The 19,321-nt window shown below is 43.3% G+C and overlaps 2 long non-coding RNA genes across 6 annotated transcripts in view; one reads left to right on the top strand and one right to left on the bottom strand.

The window, feature by feature from the left end:
* The window catches only part of LOC147573942 (uncharacterized), a 41,630-nt gene extending 36,406 nt beyond the window's left edge, over positions 1-5,224 (top strand). For all 3 annotated transcript variants that reach the window (XR_015243764.1, XR_015243765.1, XR_015243763.1), the window contains 4 exons: positions 96-2,689; positions 2,756-2,877; positions 3,301-3,371; positions 4,832-5,224. This is a non-coding gene — a long non-coding RNA (uncharacterized LOC147573942). The remainder of the gene's footprint in view (positions 1-95; positions 2,690-2,755; positions 2,878-3,300; positions 3,372-4,831) is intronic.
* The window catches only part of LOC147573941 (uncharacterized), a 57,840-nt gene that overhangs the window by 17,656 nt on the left and 20,863 nt on the right, over positions 1-19,321 (bottom strand). Inside the window, exons 2-3 of one of the 3 annotated variants that reach the window (XR_015243771.1) lie at positions 7,591-7,657; positions 6,112-6,276 (exon numbers count right to left, since the gene is read on the bottom strand). This is a non-coding gene — a long non-coding RNA (uncharacterized LOC147573941). Of the gene's footprint in view, positions 1-6,111; positions 7,658-19,321 lie in introns of all 3 variants that reach the window. The other 2 variants (XR_015243770.1, XR_015243772.1) reach the window with 2 other exon arrangements.

Raw genomic sequence — 19,321 nt, 5'->3', positions numbered from 1 at the left:
GTTCTCCTCTGGTGCCGCAGACAGTGAGGCACTTGTCCCTGTGACTGGTGGAGCTCATGCCCCTTCTCTGACGGTGACCCTCCCACCTCCTCTAGCATCCCCCTGTCTGAAAAGCCTGGAAAGGATGACAGGACATGGGCCTCATCCTTCTTCCCACCCGGACTCAATGTGAAGACTTTAGTTTATTTGAGGAGAAGGTCATTTATTCACTATTTTTAACGGTCTTTATTTTTGTTTGTTTTTGGGAACTGTAGCCCTGCATCCCTCAATTCAAATTCCATAGAGCTTAGCTTAGTCCTCTGATGGTATCAGTGCAACCCTGAAGCTTCAGTGCTAACTTCTCATAGTTCTCCTTTTCTCAATAGTGTAAAATTAGTCTTTTGTTATATAATAACTGCTCTCATGTGGAAGGCAGCTTGTAGATAAGCTGAGAGATTGAACAATTCGCCTGAAGTCTGAGGAAACGCACCCTTCTTGAGGATTCATTGAGGATATACACCAAACCAGTATTCTCAACTTTATTCTTTTTTTTTAGGTTTATTTATTTTGATAGAGACATAGTATGTCTGGGAGGCATAGAGTGAGAGGCAGAGACAGAATCCCAAGCAGGATCCACACTGTCAGTGAGGAACCCAATGCTGGGCTCGAATTCACAAGCTGTGAGATCATGACCTGAGCCAAAATCAAGAGTCGTGTGCTTAACCCAAGCATTAGCATTGAGCCACCCAAACGTGCTCATATTTATTCTTAATCTGTAATGAAATGGTGATTCCCATGATGTATACTGAGAAACCTCTGTTTTACTGATGAATTCTAAATTGCTAGTTGAGCCTGACCTGTCCATAGTTATTTGATTAATTATGAAACAACATGGACCAGGACACCGTGAGGTCTTTATCAAGGTGAGGGGATGGTTCTCCCCCTTATCCTTGGGGGTCACTCAAGGCATGTGGGATACCCTCTGCCTCTGGTCAGGGACCTGAGTGTAGGGAAAAGATTAAGATATTTGAGGAAGGAGATGAGGGATTGTTTTCATTCTGCAAATTCCTCTAAAAGCAGAATAAACCTCTGTCCCTTCTAGGGTCTTTGGTAGATCCAGAAACTGCTGAAACCTCTGTGAATTAGAGCAGCTCTGACTGCACCAAGAATGCAGACAAGGACAAGGTAAATGCTGGGGCCATTCTCAGTTGTAACTCTTTTGGGAAACTCTCATCTTTATGTACAGCACGCTCTCCCGGCCTTGTCTCGTTTTGCGTGTTGTGTTATATGTCTGTTTTCCAAACGCACACTCATAACCCAGGAGCCCACAGGCTTCTCAATTTTTAGTCTGTCAGCTTTCTGCGGTAAGTTTAGAAGCCAAAAGTGCTCAGAGACGGAGTACCTTAAGGTTTTTCCCTGAGTTTCAGGAAATAATGAGAGGAGGATGACTCCACACTCCAAACAGAGGTCTCCTGGCCTGGGTGACCCCTTCCAGACCTCACCTCTGTGGGAACAGTGTGGCTGCTGTGAATCTTCCTTTCTTGATTCTGGGTAGGAGATGAACCTGTTAGAAACGACATCGTGACTCCAACTTTATATTTTGTGCCCTGTGCCATTTAGAGTGGTCCTAGATAAAGTCAGTGTCATCACTCATCACCTTCCCGTCTTTGTTGGTAAATGAGTTGTCTGGAATCCTTCCAGCTATACCTTAGGTAAAACTAGTTTGAACACTGTGTCCTTCAGTTGTGTTTCTATGAGCAGTTTCTGGTTGCGTCCCCAGTCACTGTTAGAGCTGATACAGTCTCATGACACATACCAGGAGTTTTATACCAAAACACTTGCATGAAATCTGTTATGTGAATTTCTCCCTTTTTTTTTCTGTTGCACATAATTACTGTGTCCTGTAGTATGCTTAAAGTCAGAATTCCCTGTGAATTAAGATGAACACATCTGAGCTTTGTAGACCTTCACCACAAGTAACTTGTTCCTCACAGAAGACTCTCATTCCTCTGCAAGATTCCAGGCATCCTCCACTCCCCAGAGGTCTCAGAGGCCTTTGACAACACTTCAAGAGGGAAGACTCCTTTCTCAGGGAGAGGAGCAGAGGAGGCACAGCGAGGGTCCGGCTGCAGAACGTTTTGCCAGGAGTGGCTGTGATTCCATGAGCAGAATATGAGCCATGTATTCCCACTCATTTTTTTTGTGTTCTTAATATACCAAAAGCAGAGCATCTGGAGTCGCTGTAGAGGAGGGATGCAGGGTGAACCTGGACATCGATGGCTGCCTGTCTGGAGAATGCTACTTCATTAATCTGTAATTACTTCTGTTAACCCTCTAGGACAGGACCCTTGCCAGTTTACTTCTGCAGACATGGGCAGTGATGTGTGGTGGCATCCAGTGGCAGGGACAGAGTTTTCAGGTACTGATGCTATTCTCTTGGATCCTGGTGGCAGAGAAGGTGGCAGGTGCTGACACATTCTTCTCTGGGTTACAGCTGCTTTTGGTATTGGTTCTCTTGTCTGGCATATGGATGTAGCTGTGACTTCTGTTCTGCAGGGCAGTCTGGATCCTGGGGACCTCCTCCGTTAACTGGACGATTCTGCATGCCCTACCCTGGAGACGCCCCGCCCCCATGGACTATTAGGCACGTCCACCTCCTGAACCTTAGTGGCCCTGAAGCCACCCAGAACCCCTCCACCTGCAACACTTGGTAAGATGATCTGAGCACTAGGAGTTGACTTGTAAAACACACTCACCTTATTTTTGTTGCTGTTAGGTCTTGGGCCAAGGTGCAGAGGAGGTACCACAGACCATTGTGATGCAAGGGGAATGTCTGCTGCCATTACCACATTCCTCAAGTTTCTCAGGATCTCATCTTTGTCATTTCCCCCATCATGGGTGGGTACAGGCGTCTCTTGTGGAGAAGGAATGGGGCCGTATGCAGCAAATCAGACATAGCGCTTCAGCAGAAATGCCCTGTACACAGTCCACATGCTGGGATCTGTGAGGCATGAGGCACAACGTAACGTATGTCCATCTAGTTGTGCCCCCAGCCATCCATAGTTGTTCGCTGAGTGATGAATACATCTGAATCAGGGCTTTTAGGAGTCTTCATCGAGTTATAAGGGATGGTTCTTCAAGTTCTTCTTGGGGATCACCGGAGGCATGTGGGACACCCTGTGCATGTAATTTGGGATCTGACTGGGGCAAAGAGTTTAAGTTGTCGGAAGTATGAGGGGAGGGTTTTTTGTTTTGTTTTTGGTCTCCAAACAGTCTACTCAAGTCAGAATAAACCTCCATCCATTCTAGGGCTTTTTGCAGGTCCAGGAGCAGGTGTCACACCCAAGAGTGACATCGACACTGGCTCTGCCAGAACTGCCGAGAAACACAAGGTAAATGCTGTGGCCATTTTCAGTTCTGTCTTTACGGACATCCACATCTTTCTGTACAAGACACTCTCCTGCCATTGTCTCTGGTTTGTGTGTCGTATGGTATGCCTGCTGTTTTTGTTTTTTTCCCAAATGCAAAACCTTTACCGCCGAGTCTACGGGCTTCCCAGCTGGCATCTGTTTGTGGTAAGTTGAGCAGCAAAGCGTGTCTAAGGGTGGGGACCATAGGGCTTTTCCAGTGTGTTCCTGGAATAAATCAAGGAGGATGACACCACCCTCCACTTGGAAGTCTCCTACTTTGGCTCATTCTCTGTGGATCTCCTCAATGTGGAACCATTGCTCTTGCTGTTTCTTCCTCTCCTGTTTCCTTCTATCGAGGGTTTTAACGTGGTCAGGAAAATCTGTGGGTATCCTTACAATTTGAAAATGCGAACTGCCTTCACTCCAACTTATATTTTTATATGTGTCATTTAGAATGGTCTTAGACAAAGTAAATGTCATACCCATTAGCATTTTGGTAAACATGCTGTCCAGAATCCCTTCAGGTGTGCCCTGGGTATAAATACTCTGAACTATAAGAGGTGGCATATTTGTCATAGAAAACGTGTACTGGAACTTAAGTTGTGAAGAGGAAAAAATCCAAAATTACCTGTGTGGCAAGTCCCCACAGTGTCCTTCACTTGTGTTCACATGAGCACGTTATCTCGTGTCCTGTGTCACAGGTATCACTAAAACATGGAAACTTACACCAGACATCAAAGTGCGTTTGTGTTAAGTTTGTCTTTTAGAATTTCACCTCATTTTTCCAGAGGACACAATTACCCTGCAAAATGTACTGTACTTAAGCTGAGAAGTACCTCTGAATTAAAAGAAGTTAGACGAACCCAACTAACATGTATAGGTTACCTGTTTCTCTAAGAGCATGCTTTCCCAGGCCCTCTACAGACCCTCAGGATCCCCATCTCCCCATGTGTCTCTGTGCCCATGGATAGCACTTCCAGAGAGGAGGAGACCCCATTGTCGGGACAGAAGTAGATTGGGCACAGGCAGGGGCTTAGAGGCAGAGCTTTGAGCCACAAGGGCTATGATTGCATGTGTGGACACTGGCATTGTCATTCCTTTTTATTCTGTAGTTCTTCACATACACATAAGCAGCTTCACATACACATAAGCACCCCTCTGTGGTGGAGGGGGATGAAGGGTGGAGGGTGATCCTGGACAGAGGTGCCTTCCTATCTGGAATATGCTACTTTGCTAGTTTGGTATTCAATCTATAAATCTTGTATGAAAAGAGCCCTTGCTGTTTCAACATTTCCAGACACGTGGAGACACTAGTTTACCCCAATCACCTGGTGGTGGGGAAGCTAGTAGGATAAGAGCACTGCTGCTTTGGGCTTCCGCTTTTTGCTGGTGTTGGTGCTCTGTTCTGTCCTATGAACATACCTTTCATTTCTCTCCCGCAGGCTATTATGTATTCAAGAGGGCCTGGTCCTTTCCCAGGATCGCCTTGCAGGCTGTTCCCCATGGACCACCCTTCACCACCAGTCATGGGCTATAGGCCACGTCCCCCTCCACCACCAGCTCCTCCACCTCCTCTATTTGTTAAGATGACCTGAACTGGATGAGAGGCTGGTAAAGTATATTCACCTTCTTCACGATTGACTTTGTGGGAATGATGTAGAGATGGCTGTGAGTCTTGGCAATGCAACTACCAACTGCCTGAGGACACTGTAGCATATCTCAAGTTTCTCAGGACATACATACAATGGGCAGTGTCATTTCCCTGTAATATGGTGAGCTATACATTTCTCTTGTCAAATGAGAGGATTTTTTACACAAAAGCAGACGTATCAGCAGCACTGGTGCATATTTTGGAGACACAATGTTTTGGGTTCTGTAAAGAATGAGGCGCACCCCTAACTTTTAGAGCATCAGGTGTCCTGTGTGAAAGAGGGACATGCATTAAATGACGCAGACCTTGTGATCACCATAATGGAAACACTGGTGAAGGATCCAGTGCAAAAATGGGGGAACCTTGAATCATACAGGAATAGAAGGGAAGTTGAGCACAGTAAGCAGAGTTTGAGGCGGTGCAGAGGGGAGGGTGTTGGGGTTAGTGAGATGCAGTTGGAGGTCATTCCTGGCCACAGCCTGAGCAGGGAGTGTGAGGTCCACACAGAGCTGCTATGTGGGGTGGCTCTCAGTGCACAATGCAGTGTTCATCTCCAAAATGTCAGTGTGTTGCCAAAGTGCACGCAGGTAATCATTTAAAAAGATTGTCTCCCTGGATTTTCCTGAAGGTTCTGGGTATTTGTGGGGAAAAAAAAAGCCCTGGAGATATGGGGAATTTAACTTGGTGTTATGAAAATGCTGTATGCCCAAGTTCCTATCCCTCAGTGAGACTAAAAGTGGAGACAGGATCTAGATCAGCTGAGTGCCTGCATTGGCCTTCAGCCTGAGTCAGACTCAGGCCCACTTAGTGGGTCAACCTACAATTCAGGGTTGGCCAGAAATTGCCCCCGCTGGACCCCTGTCATCTCCTCAGACTTCTCTCACAATATCCTGAGGTTTTGCCTGTGTTACTGCTGTCTCAGCCCTAATACCAGTTCTCAGTGGGACCTACACAGAGCCTCAGCTGTGTTTTCTGTGAAAACAGGGGTAATATTTGTTTCTAAGAACATTTTAAAAAGAAGACATTATATACATAAAGCATCTGCAAAATCTCTGGGAAGTGTCCACTCACCCTTCTCACAGTTTCAATTGAGATATCTCCACACAAAGATCCTCCAAAAAAGATGGTCACGGGAGTTCATTAAACTAAGACTGTTAACAACTCAGCCCAGGGATTGGGAATCACGGTTTTAAACAATAAGGTAAGGTCCCTTGTTTTTCTATTAAAATTCGGGCCCTGCCAGACAAAGAAAGAAAAGATAATTATGAGCCTGTGTACATTCAGAGATCCAGATCTGAAGACAATCATTTTCCATTACATATAATCTCACAGATGCAGCCACACACTAAAGTGTTCATCTGAGGTCACAGCCACAGATAAACTACAGAAGACAGAATGCCTGTAGGAAGACATAAGATCAGAGGGAAATACCCAAAATCTCTTTGCCTTATAGGACAACTCTTGAAATTTGAAGAGGACTGTGCACGGTGACAGACTATGGTGTTGTGTTTGTATATACATTTTAAGAAGGTGTCAGATCTGCCTGAATGCTTTCCCTGCCCATCCTGTCCCCTCCACTTTGTCCTTCCTACTGTCCCCTAACCCACCTTTCATCGTTTTCTGTGTCGGCGTCTGCTTCTAGACCCATCTACTCTCACTCCCCTTCGAGTGCACACAGTGGGGTTCCTGTACACACAGGTAACAAACTGGCAGAAATAGAGGATAGAAGATCACCCTTTGTGCAGGGGAGCCCGAGGGAGTTTTCTGGGGTGATGGGACCTTCCTATATCTAGATTGATGGGGTGCTTATGCTCATTTATTTTAGAAATATTCACTGACTCCCTGGTGCCTTGGGGTCAGATAGACAGGTATCTGTCCCTGGGAAATGGCGGAGTTCTAATGGTGGGGAAGGATGAGGGACCAGCAGTGACTGTGGGAGAGGAGTGAGGAGGCCACACATGGAGTCAGACCCTAACCCAGGATGTCAGGTCTCCACAGACAGCACCACGTGTAGGAGGGCTCTGAGGAGCAGAGATTTCTGGATCAGACCTGTGAACTACATAATCCTCCTGCAGTTTCCTCACTGAGGGAATGGACAGGGTAGAGGCCAGCAGCTGGAGGACACCCTGATCGTGGCTGGATTGGAGCAGGGGACCTGGGGGATTGAGTCAGAGAAAGGGACAGGCAGAAGGTAGCGACAGGGAGTTTGAGAGACAAAGGGAAGGGAAGAGAAGGGACCTTTCTCTGCTGACTTCACCTACATTTCTGTGTGACCAAAAGGAGACTCTTGTCTTCAAGGGTAGGGAAGAGGGCTGGCAAAAAGAGTGACATTCTCAGCTCAAGTGCCCAGGATATCTGCCTTGCTCTTGAGTACCTAACACAGGAAGCCCATGCTTTCTGTCATGGTTGGAACTGCAGCTCATACCATTTAGTGAAAATCAATCCAATTATGAATCCCTCAACATTAAAGTACTGAAAGAAAATTAAGTGAACAGACTGAAAGATACAGCACAGGATAAAGTCCAAAGGTACACTGACTGCAATACTTACAGGAATATAGTCTATCAGAAAAGAAGTTAGGTACCCCAGTGCAGTCATTCAGACACCTGGGCAGTATCTGAAAATGTAAAAAAAAAAAAAAAATGTAGTCCTTACTTCAAAAGCAACATTAGCACTAGACACAAAGGGATCCTGATTTAAGGTTTAGAGAGAAACCATATGACTTCATGGTGCTGTACCCATGAGATCAAGTCTCATCAAATTATACCCTTTAACTTGAAGGCTATTTGTTATATGTAAATTATACTTCATTAAAGAGAGTTTCAAAACATAAAATACAGAAGCAAATGTGGGAAAGTTCCTTTCTAATCCTGAAGTGCGTGCGTGATGGGAGTCTGACCATGTCTCAACAACCCGAAAGATGAAGAAATTTAAAAAAATTAATAATATTAGAGTAAGAGGACCCTGAGCTCACCCTGTCCCATGTTTTCAACTACATAACATCCACATCCAAGTCCATAACCACAGAGCGATCCAAACTCCACAACTAAATAGATAGAAGCTGTACCTGAAAGGTTAGGAAGGTCAGAAAGGTGGAGGGCGGCTGCCTGCAGAGAGGGCAGAGAAAGTGAACCCTCACACCAGGGAGCTCACACAGGGAAGACTAATCCCCAGAACCTTTGGCTTTAAAACCCAGGGGGGCTGAATTCCCTTGGGTTTGGATCCTGGAGCTTTGGAGGTCAGCTGACCCAGCACTGGGTGATCCAGAAGGCTGAATGGTAGCCTACAGGTCCCTGCCTGTGTAGAGAGGCAATGTAAACATGGCGTTTTACACAGTGCCAAGGCAACAGGAGGCAGATCTGTTCATGCTGACTTCTGAGTGGTGAGGGTACTTTTCCAACAATGAGGGAGCTCACAGGGACCATTCCCTCCCCCCCCCCCCCGCCCCACCCAGATTAAGCACAGAGGCACTTACCAGGGAGTGGACCTACAAAGACGCTTGCTACCCTATGTGCTAGCTGTGTGCCAGTCCCAAGAGTTCTCTGGGGGACACCCACTCCAAGCCTGCTGGCCTCAGGGCAAACTGTTAAAACCGCATGGGCACCTTGTCTGGCCAGCTGCAGGCAAAGCTGCCACTGCACACTGTGCCCAGCTGTACCACACCCAGCTGTGCACCCCCAGCTACCCTCATCTGTCCCACCCCCAGCCACTGACGCACTCTGTGCACAGACTTGAGCCCCTGGTTGCCCTGGTGCATAGCTCCCAGCCACCAAAGGACAGCTGTGATTTGTCAACAGAATCTTGGCAAGTCAGAAGGAAGTGACATGACATGTTCAAAGTGCTGAATGGAAAAATCAGCAGCCAAGAATATTCTATCCAGCAAGTCTATCATTCAGAATAGAAGGAGACAGAGTTTCCCAAACAAAAACTAAAGGAGTTTGTATCACTAAACCAGTCCTGCAAGAAATATTAAGAGGGACTCTGAGTGGAAAGAAGAGACCGAAAGTGACAGTAGAGAGGTAGGAAACACAAATCCAGTAAAAATGAATATTTCTGTAAAACATCAGTTGAGGAACTCACAAAAATGGATATAAAATATAATTATATGTACCAAAACATAGGGAGGAGAAAATAATGAGTTCAGAGGTAAATAACCATCAACTTAATACAAACAGCTAAAAGCAAAGAAATTATGTAAAAACCTAATGGTCACCATACATCAAAAACCACTCATAAATATGCAAAGAATAAGGAGAAAGAAATCAAATCACTAAAGTAAATCAACAAAACATGAAAGAGAAAGACAAGAAAGGGTTGAGAAAATCATTAGAAACCACAACAAAACAGGTAATAAAATGGCAATACATACATACAAATCAATAATTAATTTGAATGTAAATGGAATGCTCCAATAAAAAGACGTAGAGTGTAAAAATGGATGAAAAAACAGATTTATATGCTGTCTGCAAGTGACCCATTTTAGACCTCAAGACACCTACAGATTGAAAATGAGAGGATGTCAAGAAACATCACACAAATGAAGGTCAAAAGAAAGCCGGAGTAGCAATACATGTATCGGGGAAAAAAAGAGGACTCAAAGAAAATCACAAATGAGAGGGGCACCTGGGTGGCTCAGTCGGTTGAGCCTCCGACTTGGGCTCAGATCATAATCTCACACCCTGTGAGTTCAAGCCCCGCGTTGGGCTCTGTGCTGACAGCTCAGAGCCTGGAGCCTGTTTCAGATTCTGTCTCTCCTTCTCTCTCTGACCCTCCCCCATTCATGCTCTGTCTCTATCTCAAAAATAAATAAACGTTAAAAAAAATTAAAAAAAAGTAAAATCACAAATGAGAGAGGAGAAATCACAGCCAACACCTCAGAAATACAAAAAATCATAATATTATGAAAACTTGTAAGTCAAAAATTTGGACAATTTACAAGAAACATAAATTCCTAGAAACATAAGTTACATAAACTGAAACAGAAAGAAATAGAAAACATAAACAATAGCCAGCAAACAAATTGAGTCAGTAATCAAAAAACTCTCAACAATCAAAAGTAGAGGAGCAGGTGACTTCACAGGTGAATTCCACCAAACAGTTAAAACATGGTTAAGACCTCATCTTAAGCTATTCCAAAATATAAAAAAGGATGGAAAACTTCCAAATTCATGCTATGAGGCCAGCCTTACCCTGATACCAAAACGTGATAAAGAGTCCACTAGAAAAGAGAACTCCGGGCCTATACCCTTGATGAACATGGATGAAAAAAATTCTCAAATACTACCAACCAAATTCAAAAATACCTTTAAAAAATCATTCACCACAATTAAGTGGCTTTGTTCCCAAGCTGCAAGGTGGTTCCATATTTGCAAATCAATCACTGTGATGCATTACATCACTGGGAGAAAGGATAAGAACCATATGATCAGGGCTCCTGGGTGGCTCATCCCTTGAAGCGTCTGACATTGGTTCAAGTCATGACCATATGGTTCATGATTCAAGCCCTGTGTTGGGCTCTCTGCTGACAGCTCAGAGCCTGGAGCCTGCTTCAAATTCTCTGTCTCCCTCTCTCTCTGGCCCTACCCCACTCACATTCTGTCTCTTTCAAAAATGAATAAATGTTTCAAAAAAAAAATACGGTCATATCAATACATGCGGAAAAAAGCATTTGACAAAGTACAACATCCATTCATGATTATAACCCCCTAAAGTAGGTTTACAGGGAACATACAGCAATGTAATAAAAGTTATCTATGAAAACCTCGCAGTTAACATCGTCCTTAGCGGGGAAAATCTGAGAGCTTTTCCTATAAGGTCAGGAAGAAGACAAGGATGTTTACTCTCACCACATTTCATAAACATAGTACTGGAAGTCCAAGCCACAGCAATCACACAAAAAAATACAAATCTGGAAGAAGTGAAACTTTCACACTTTGCAGATTACATGACACTATATATAGAAAACCCTAAAGAGTCCACCGAATAACTGCTAGAACTGATAAATAAATTCAGCAATATCACAGGATACACAATCATTGTACAGAAATCTGTTGCATTTCTAGACAACAATCATGAAGCAGTAGAAAGAGAAATTAAGAAAAGAGTTCCATTTACAGTTGCACACCAAATAATAAGATATCTATGAGTGAATCTAACCAAAGTGGTGAGTGACCTATACTCTGAAAACTGTAAAACAGTGATGAAAGAAATTCAAGATGACACAAAGAAATGGAAGGACATCCCATACTCATGGATCAGAAGTACAAATGTAGTGAAATTGTCTATACTTCCCAAAGCAATTGACACAATTAATGCAATCTGCATCAAAATACCAACAGCAGTTTTCACAGAACTAGAACAGTCCTAAAATTTGTATGGAACCACAAAAGACCCCAATCTTCAGAGTAAACATTCTTTATGTGAAGTGATAATTATGGATGGCATTATGCCTCTGGATCTTCTCCAAAACACATGACCTCTGGCCTAAGCATATGAACAAACGTTAGACATATCCCAACCAAGGATCATTCTGCAAAATACATTCTACAAACGTACCCTCAAAACTTTGCAGATTATGAAAAATATGGAAAATCTAAAAATGTTTGTGACCAGGTGGAGCCTAAGGAGACAGGATGACTAAATGTAATATGCCAGCTGGGATGAGTCTGGAACAGGAGAGGTTAAAACCAAAGAAATCTGAGTAAACATATAAATTTTAGTTAATACTACCATATCTCTTTGGGATATTGATTATGATAATGTACCAACTCATATGACATCAATAGTCAGAAAACAGTCTGATGTATGTGGAGACTCAGTACTATCTTCCCAATTTTTTATTGGTAACTAGAAGCCCATCATGAATGAAAACATTAGTAATCATGGTTTTACTTTTCAATACATAATATTATATAACTAGTTCTAGTATTAGTTACTAGTGATGGCCATGTACCTATTCTTGTTGTTCTTACTATTGTTTAATTTAAATAATAGCATTCATGGCACAGAAAGCTGAATGCATGATAAACACTTCATAGAAACATCTACTTCACATATTTTAAGATAATAACGTATGTATATACCACTGGGTATGTAAATTAAGTGTTTTTCTGATCTTGAACGAACATGTCATTGAATGGCTTTCCATAAAGGTGGTTATCCTAGATAATGAATGATACTCATATTTTACAGGATGTACTCACATCACGCCTGAACATTGTCAAAAATAAAAATATACACACGGCCAGATGAATCATTGTGACTGGCTCACTTATTGTAAAGAATCCTTGCTTTAATATTTTCACGCATATTTTTGGCAGGAATACAAGAGAATCATATATTTCCAAATCAAAGAGATATTCGAAGACTTGAATAATGATAGGGAGTTCAAGGGGTTTCAGAAGGAAGAGATGTGACCATGAGTGGGGAGTCACAGGCAAGCAGCTTTCTCTGGTCCATTCTGACACGTTTGCATGAGGATATGTGACTTGCCAAAGGGTAAGACCCAGAATTAAAGAGGGAAAGACAATGCTTTAGGAAGAAGCATTGGACTTGGAAAGGGTGCTCCTGTGCCTAACTGATGGCTCAGCAACCTGGCTGCGGGTCCCTGGGTCAAAGACTTCAAAAGACCAGCGGTAACCTAGACTAATGAAGATCTTAGTAACATAGATCAATGTATCTTAGAGCCACAAAGACTTAGAGCCACAGAGTTGATCTTCACCTATGATTGGGACATGGCCACAGTTTCACAGGACATGATCATTGGGCCGGCAGTGATGGATAAAATATTATTTAGGGCTGTACATTTAATAAAAAAAATGTATGTGTAAAAATTTGGGTTTGGAATGTTAAGAAAAATCACAGGCCCAACGTTACTTATGTTAAGACCCCATGTCACTAAACCTAATTTCATTCCTGCAGGAATGTAACCTTTAACCAGTCAGCAAAGAATTCCATAGTCAGTGCTGGAAATTTAACTGATAGATCCCTGCCATTCCCCTCAGAGGCAGTCTTGCCTAAATAAGGTATTCCGTGCCACTAAGTTTTTTTTTAAAGTTTGTTTATTTTTAGAGCGAGAGAGAGTACATGCAAGGGAGGGGCAGGACGAGAGGGAAAGAGAGAATCCCACAACCATGAGGTCATAATCTGATCCAGGATCAAGAGTCAGACACTTAACCAAGCCATCCAGGCACCCCGAGATTGTGAGGTTTTAAAGGTTAGCAGGCTTGCTGGGATACAGCCCCGAGGGCACTGGCCTACTCCTGAGGAGAAGGCAGCAAACAACTTGCAGGCAGATGGCATGGAAACAGTGATCTGTACAACGCCTGTTGCACACAGTGGGGAGATTATGTACTCATCGTGGAGAGCATCCCTGAGAAGCAGTGTTCACAATGAGGGGACAAAGAGCTAGGACAGAGGAGCTGCGTGGTGCCATTTCCCTGCTCTGCCCCCGCTCCCCCTCCCCCCCTCCCCTCTGGCATAAACACAGAGCCATCTGCTGGAAACAAGGCAATTCCCACACTGGCTGCCCAAGGTGCTTACACCAACCCCAACTTCTTGTGCTCTGGAGAGACTGGCCTTCTAGGTCATTCAAGCTTGCCCCAGTCCCAATGGAGCTGGCCCATTCCCCAGAAGACCAGTGGAAGCCCATGACCACACCACCTCTCTTGACCAGACAGTTACGCAGGACTTCACTTAGAGTGGCAGTCGTTTCAAGTCTCATTAACAAGCAGATCAGAGCAGACCTAGACAAGTCTCACCACATTCTGGCCAAGGACCATACATTGCCCATACAACTGGCCTGAAGGATAGTGTGGCCAGAACACAAAACAGTGCATGCAACACACACCAAAGACAATCCCTGATGTGCCAGGCCCTGGACACTAGATCATCTCCTCTTCATAAAGCAATTCATCTCACAGGCAGGTAACATAATGAGCTTTGGTAACACAGAGAAGACAAATACTCAGCTAAAATGCCAAGACAAGAGGAGCGCATCCCAAATGAAAGAACAAGATAAGATCATGGCCAGAGAAATGAAAGGAACACTTCCAAACTCATTCTATGAGGCCAGTATGGCCCTGAGTCCAAACTGGACAAAACCCTACTAAAAAGGAAAACTACAGATCAATTTCCCTGATGACCCTGGATGCAAAAATTCTCAACAAAGAGTAGCAAACCAGATCAAACAATACATAAAAAAGAATTATTCAGCACAATGAGGTGGAATTTATTCCTGGGATGCACAACTGATTCAATATCTGCAAATCAACTGATGTGATACATCACATTGATAAAAGAAAGGATAACAACCACAGGTTCCTCTCAATAGATACAGAAAAACGTTTGACAAAATGCAGCACCATCCTTTCTTGATGAAAAAAAAAACACCTCATGAAAGGAGGGATAGGAGTATCATGCCTCAACATGAGAATGTCCAGATATGAAACAGCTAATATCATCTTCCACAGCTAATATCTTCAATGGTGAAAAACTGAGAACTTTCCCCCTAAGGTCAGGAAAACGACAGGGATGTCCACTCTCAGCACTGTTATTCACCATTCTGTTGGAAGTCCTAGCCTCAGCAATCAGACAAAAAAGAAATACAAGGTGTCCAAGTTGGCAAGGAGTCAAACTTTCCCTGCTCACAGACATGATACTCTCCATGGAAAATCCAAAAGACTCCACCAAAAAACTTCTAGGACTGATACAGCAATTCAGGAAAGTCTCAGAATGTAAAATCAATATGTAGAAATTGATTGCATTTTTATACACCAATAATGAATCAGAAGAAAGAGAAATCAAGGAATTGATCTCATTTAAACTGCGCTGAAAACCATAAAATACCCAGGGATAGATCTAACGAAAGAGGTAAAAGATCAGTACACTTAAAACAATAGAGGGGTGCCTGGGTGGCTCGGTCGGTTAAGTGCTGACTTTGGTTCAGGAAATGATCCTGCATTTGTGGGATGGAGTCCCACGATGGGCTCTGTGCTGACAGCTTGGGGTCTGGAGCCTGCCTTAGCGTCTGTGTCTCCCTCTCTCTCTCTGCCCCTCCCCTGCTCATGCACTCTTGCTTGCTCGCTCACTCTCTCTCTCAAAAATAAATCAACATTAAAAAAAAATTAAAAGAACAAACCATACAACGTCTATAAAAGAAGTTGAAGAAGACACAAAGAAATGAAAAAAAAAAAAAAAACCCATGCTCATGGATTAGAAGAATATTGTTAAAATGTCAATACTACCCAAAGCAATGGACACATTTAATGCAATTCCTATCAAAATAACACCAGCATTCTTCACGGAGCTAGAACCAACAATCCTAAAATTTGTATGGAACCAGAAAAGACCTCAAAGAGCCAAAGTAATGTTGAAAAAGAAAAACAAAGATGGAGACATTACAATTCTGGACTTTATCCTGCATTAGAAAGCCTCAATCATCAAGACAGTATGATACGGCACAAAAACGGACACATAGATCAAAGGAACAGAATAGGGAACGCAGAAATGGATCCTCAAATATATGGCTGAGTAGTCTTTGACAAAGCAGGAAAGAATATCCAAGGGAAAAAAAGTGTCTCTTCAGCAAATGGTACTGGGAAAACTGGACAGTGAGAAGTATGAACCTGGACTATGTTCTTAAACCACACACGCACACACACACACACCTCAAAATGGATGAAAGATCTAAATGTAAGACAGGAAACCATATAAATCCTAGAGGAGAAAAAAGGCAACCTACCTCTTTGAACCTGACTGCAGCTTCTTCTTGCTTGTTATGTTACAGAAGCAAGGACAATAAAAACCAAAATGAACTATTGGGACCTCAAGATAAAAAGCTTCTGCACAGCAGAGGACACAATCAGCAAAACTAAAAGGCAACTGAATGGAATGGGAGAAGATATTTGCAGGTGACATATCAGATAAAGGTTAGTATCCAAAATCTATAAAAAATTATCACACTCAACATCCAAAAACCAAATAATCCAGTGAAGAAATGGGCAAAAAACATGAAGAGACACTTTAAGAAAGATGACATCCAGATTGGTCACACATGAAAAGATGCTCAACCTCACTCATCATAAGTGAAATACAAATCAAAACCATAATGACATATCCCCTCACACGTATCAAAATGGCTAAATTTAACATCTCAGGAAACGGCGGATGTTGGCAAGGATGCAGAGAAAGAGAACGCTTTTGCAATGCTGGTGGGAATGCAAAGTGGTGTAGCTACTCTGGAAAATAGTATGGAGATTCGTTACAAAAACCAAAAATAGAACTACACTAGGCCCCAGCAATTGCACAACTAGGTATTTATCCAAAGGATACACTAACTCTGACTGAAAATGACACATGCACTCCAATGTTTATAGTGGCATTATCAACAATAGCTAAATTATGCAAAGAGCCCAAATGACCATTGACAGTTGAATGGATAAAAAAGATGTGGTATATTCATGCAATGGAATATTACTTGGCGATCAAAAGGAGTAAAGTCTTGCTATTTGCAACAAAGTGGATGGAACCAGACTTTATTATGCTAAGCCAAATATGTCAGATAAAGACACACATCCTATGATTTCTCTCATCTGTGGAATTTAATAACACTGATGAACATAGTAAAATGAAAGCAAAAATAAGATACAAACAGAGAAGGAGTCAAACAATAAGAGACTGTTAAGTAGAGGGAAGAAGCTCAGGGTTCCTTGAGGATTACTGAATAGGGGTATGGGCTAAATGAGTGATGGGAATTGGGGAGGGCAATCGGGATGAGTATTGGATATATATTGTAATTGACGGATCACTAAACCCTAATCCTGAAACTGTATTCCACTATAAGGTAACTAACTTGGGCTTCAATTTTAAAAAGAAGAAATATTTTTAAAAAGTAAAGAATGTACTACCAGTCAAAAGAAAATAATATTTAAATCAGACTCTTGGAGTGGAAATGAAAGACCAAAAGGGTTACAGACAAGAAAGGATCAGAGAAAACATCAAGAACCAATGGCAAAAACTAGTAGAATGGCACTAAATATATGCCTATCAATATTTACTCTGAATGTAAATCGACTAAATGCTCCAATCAAAAGACATTGGATAGGGTGTCAGAATGGACAAAAAAAAAAAAAAAAAAAAAAAAGAAAGAAAAAAGAAAAAAAAAAAAACAAACAAAAAAACAAGGCCTATCAAGATTCTACCTACAAAGCCCTATTTGGACTTAAGTCACCTGCAGATTTTAATTGAGGGAATGAAAAAACATTTTTCATGCCAGTAATGTCAAAAGAAAGCCAGTAGCAATACTTATATCAGGCAAAATAAACTTTAAAACCGAGAGTGTAGTTTGGTACCCTTTGGGTCAACACCTAGAGGTAAAATTGCCTGCACCAGATATTTATACCAGCATCGTCACCAGTAGCCAAATTATGGGTAAGTCCAAGTATCCATCAACTGATGAAGGTATAAAGAAGTTGTGGGGTGATCGTGTGTGTGAATGTAAATTACTCCTGACCAGCACCCTCACTTGTGTACACCACTCAGTCCTTCGTGGAGACAAATGCTCTTCTCTGGGGTCACAGGCTCTGCCTGGAGCCTCCTGGGACCTAACCCTAACGCTAACTGTAACCCTAACCATAACCCTAACCATAACCCTCAACCTACACGTAACCCTATCTATCTCACTAAGTCATGCATGTGTCCTCACTTCAGCTCTTCATGGAATTCACAACACTGGTGTTGCTTCGATCCTGGCGACTTCTCTGGATTGATCCCTAACCTTAGCTAAGGGTCTCTCCGCATGGAGACCCAATTCAAAAGTGTGACAATAGCACACACACGGGTTTGAGAATTGGTAAAGAAATACTTGGCAGGGGACCTGGAACATCACCATGTCATTTGCAAAGTGTGACTGCAGCTGCACTAGAGGATTCTGAGGCCTAAACGAAGGGTGGCCCATATATTTGTCGGGTTTGGAACCAAAGACTAATCCTGACCAGCACCCTACCATGTGTACTCCACTCAGCCCTTTGGGGAAACCACTGCTCGGAGGTGGAGTCAAGGCCTGGAATCTCCTTGGACCTAACCATAACCCTAACGTATAACCCTCAACCTACACCTAACCCTATCTATCTCATTAAGTCTACACCAGACCCACAGCCGCGCATGTGTCCTCACTTCAGCCCTCCATGGAATTCACAACACTGGTGTCGCTTCAGCCCTGGCACTTCCCTGGACCGAACCCTAACCCTAGATAAGGGTATCTGCCCACAGGGAACCAATTTCACAGTGTGACAACAAGAAGCACACGGGTTGGGGAATCGATACAGAAAATCTGGGCTTGGAACATGGAACATCACCATGTCATTTCCAAACGCGACTGCAGCTGCACAAGAGGATTCCTGAGGCCTACAAGAAGGCTTACCCATACATTTGTCTTGCTTTAGAACCCAAATACTAATCCTTACCAGCACCTTCACTTGTGTACTCCACTCAACCTTCGGGGAGACAACTGCACTGTTGTGAGTCAGTGCCTGGAGCCTCTGGGACCTAACCCTAACCCTAACTGTAACCCTAACCCTAACCCGCAATGTACACATAACTGTATCTCTAAACCAAACCCTATATATGACCTGCATCCTCCCATGGGCCCTCAATTCAGACCTCGAGGGAGATCACGAAACCAGAGTCGCTGCGACCGTGGCAAAGTCCCTGGATGGAACCTTAACCCTAGTTAAGGCTCTGTCACCTTGGAGACCCATTCCAAAGTCTGACAACAGCATGCACACGGGTTGGAGAATAGGTGCAGAGATACTCAGCATAGAACCTGGAACATCACCATGTCATTTCCAAACCGCGACTGCAGGTGCACGGCAGGATTCCTGAGGGCTACCTGAAGGGTGGCCCACACATTTGTCTGGGCTTGGAACCCAAACACTATTCCTGACCGACACCCTCCTTTTGTACTCCACTCAGCCCTTTTTGGAGACAACTGCTCGGCTGTGGGATCAGTGTCTGGAGCCTCCTGGGACCTAACCCTAAACGTAACCATAACCCTCAACGTACATGTAACCCTATCTATCTCACTAGGTCTACACAACACCCACAACCCCACATGTGCCCTCACTTCAGGCCTCCATGGAATTCACAACACTGGTGTCGCTTCGGCCCTGCTGACTTCCCTGGACTGAACCCTAACCCTAGATAAGGCTCTCTCCCAATCGGTATCCGATACAAAAGTCTGACAACAGCACACACACTCAGGTCCGAGAATCGGTGCAGATAT

This window comes from Puma concolor, chromosome E1, assembly GCF_028749965.1.
Source record: "Puma concolor isolate L17-30 chromosome E1, mPumCon1.1.hap2, whole genome shotgun sequence".
Lineage (NCBI taxonomy): Eukaryota > Metazoa > Chordata > Mammalia > Carnivora > Felidae > Puma > Puma concolor.
Note: the sequence above shows the minus strand (reverse complement) of the source record. Positions and strands in the feature narration are given on the sequence as shown.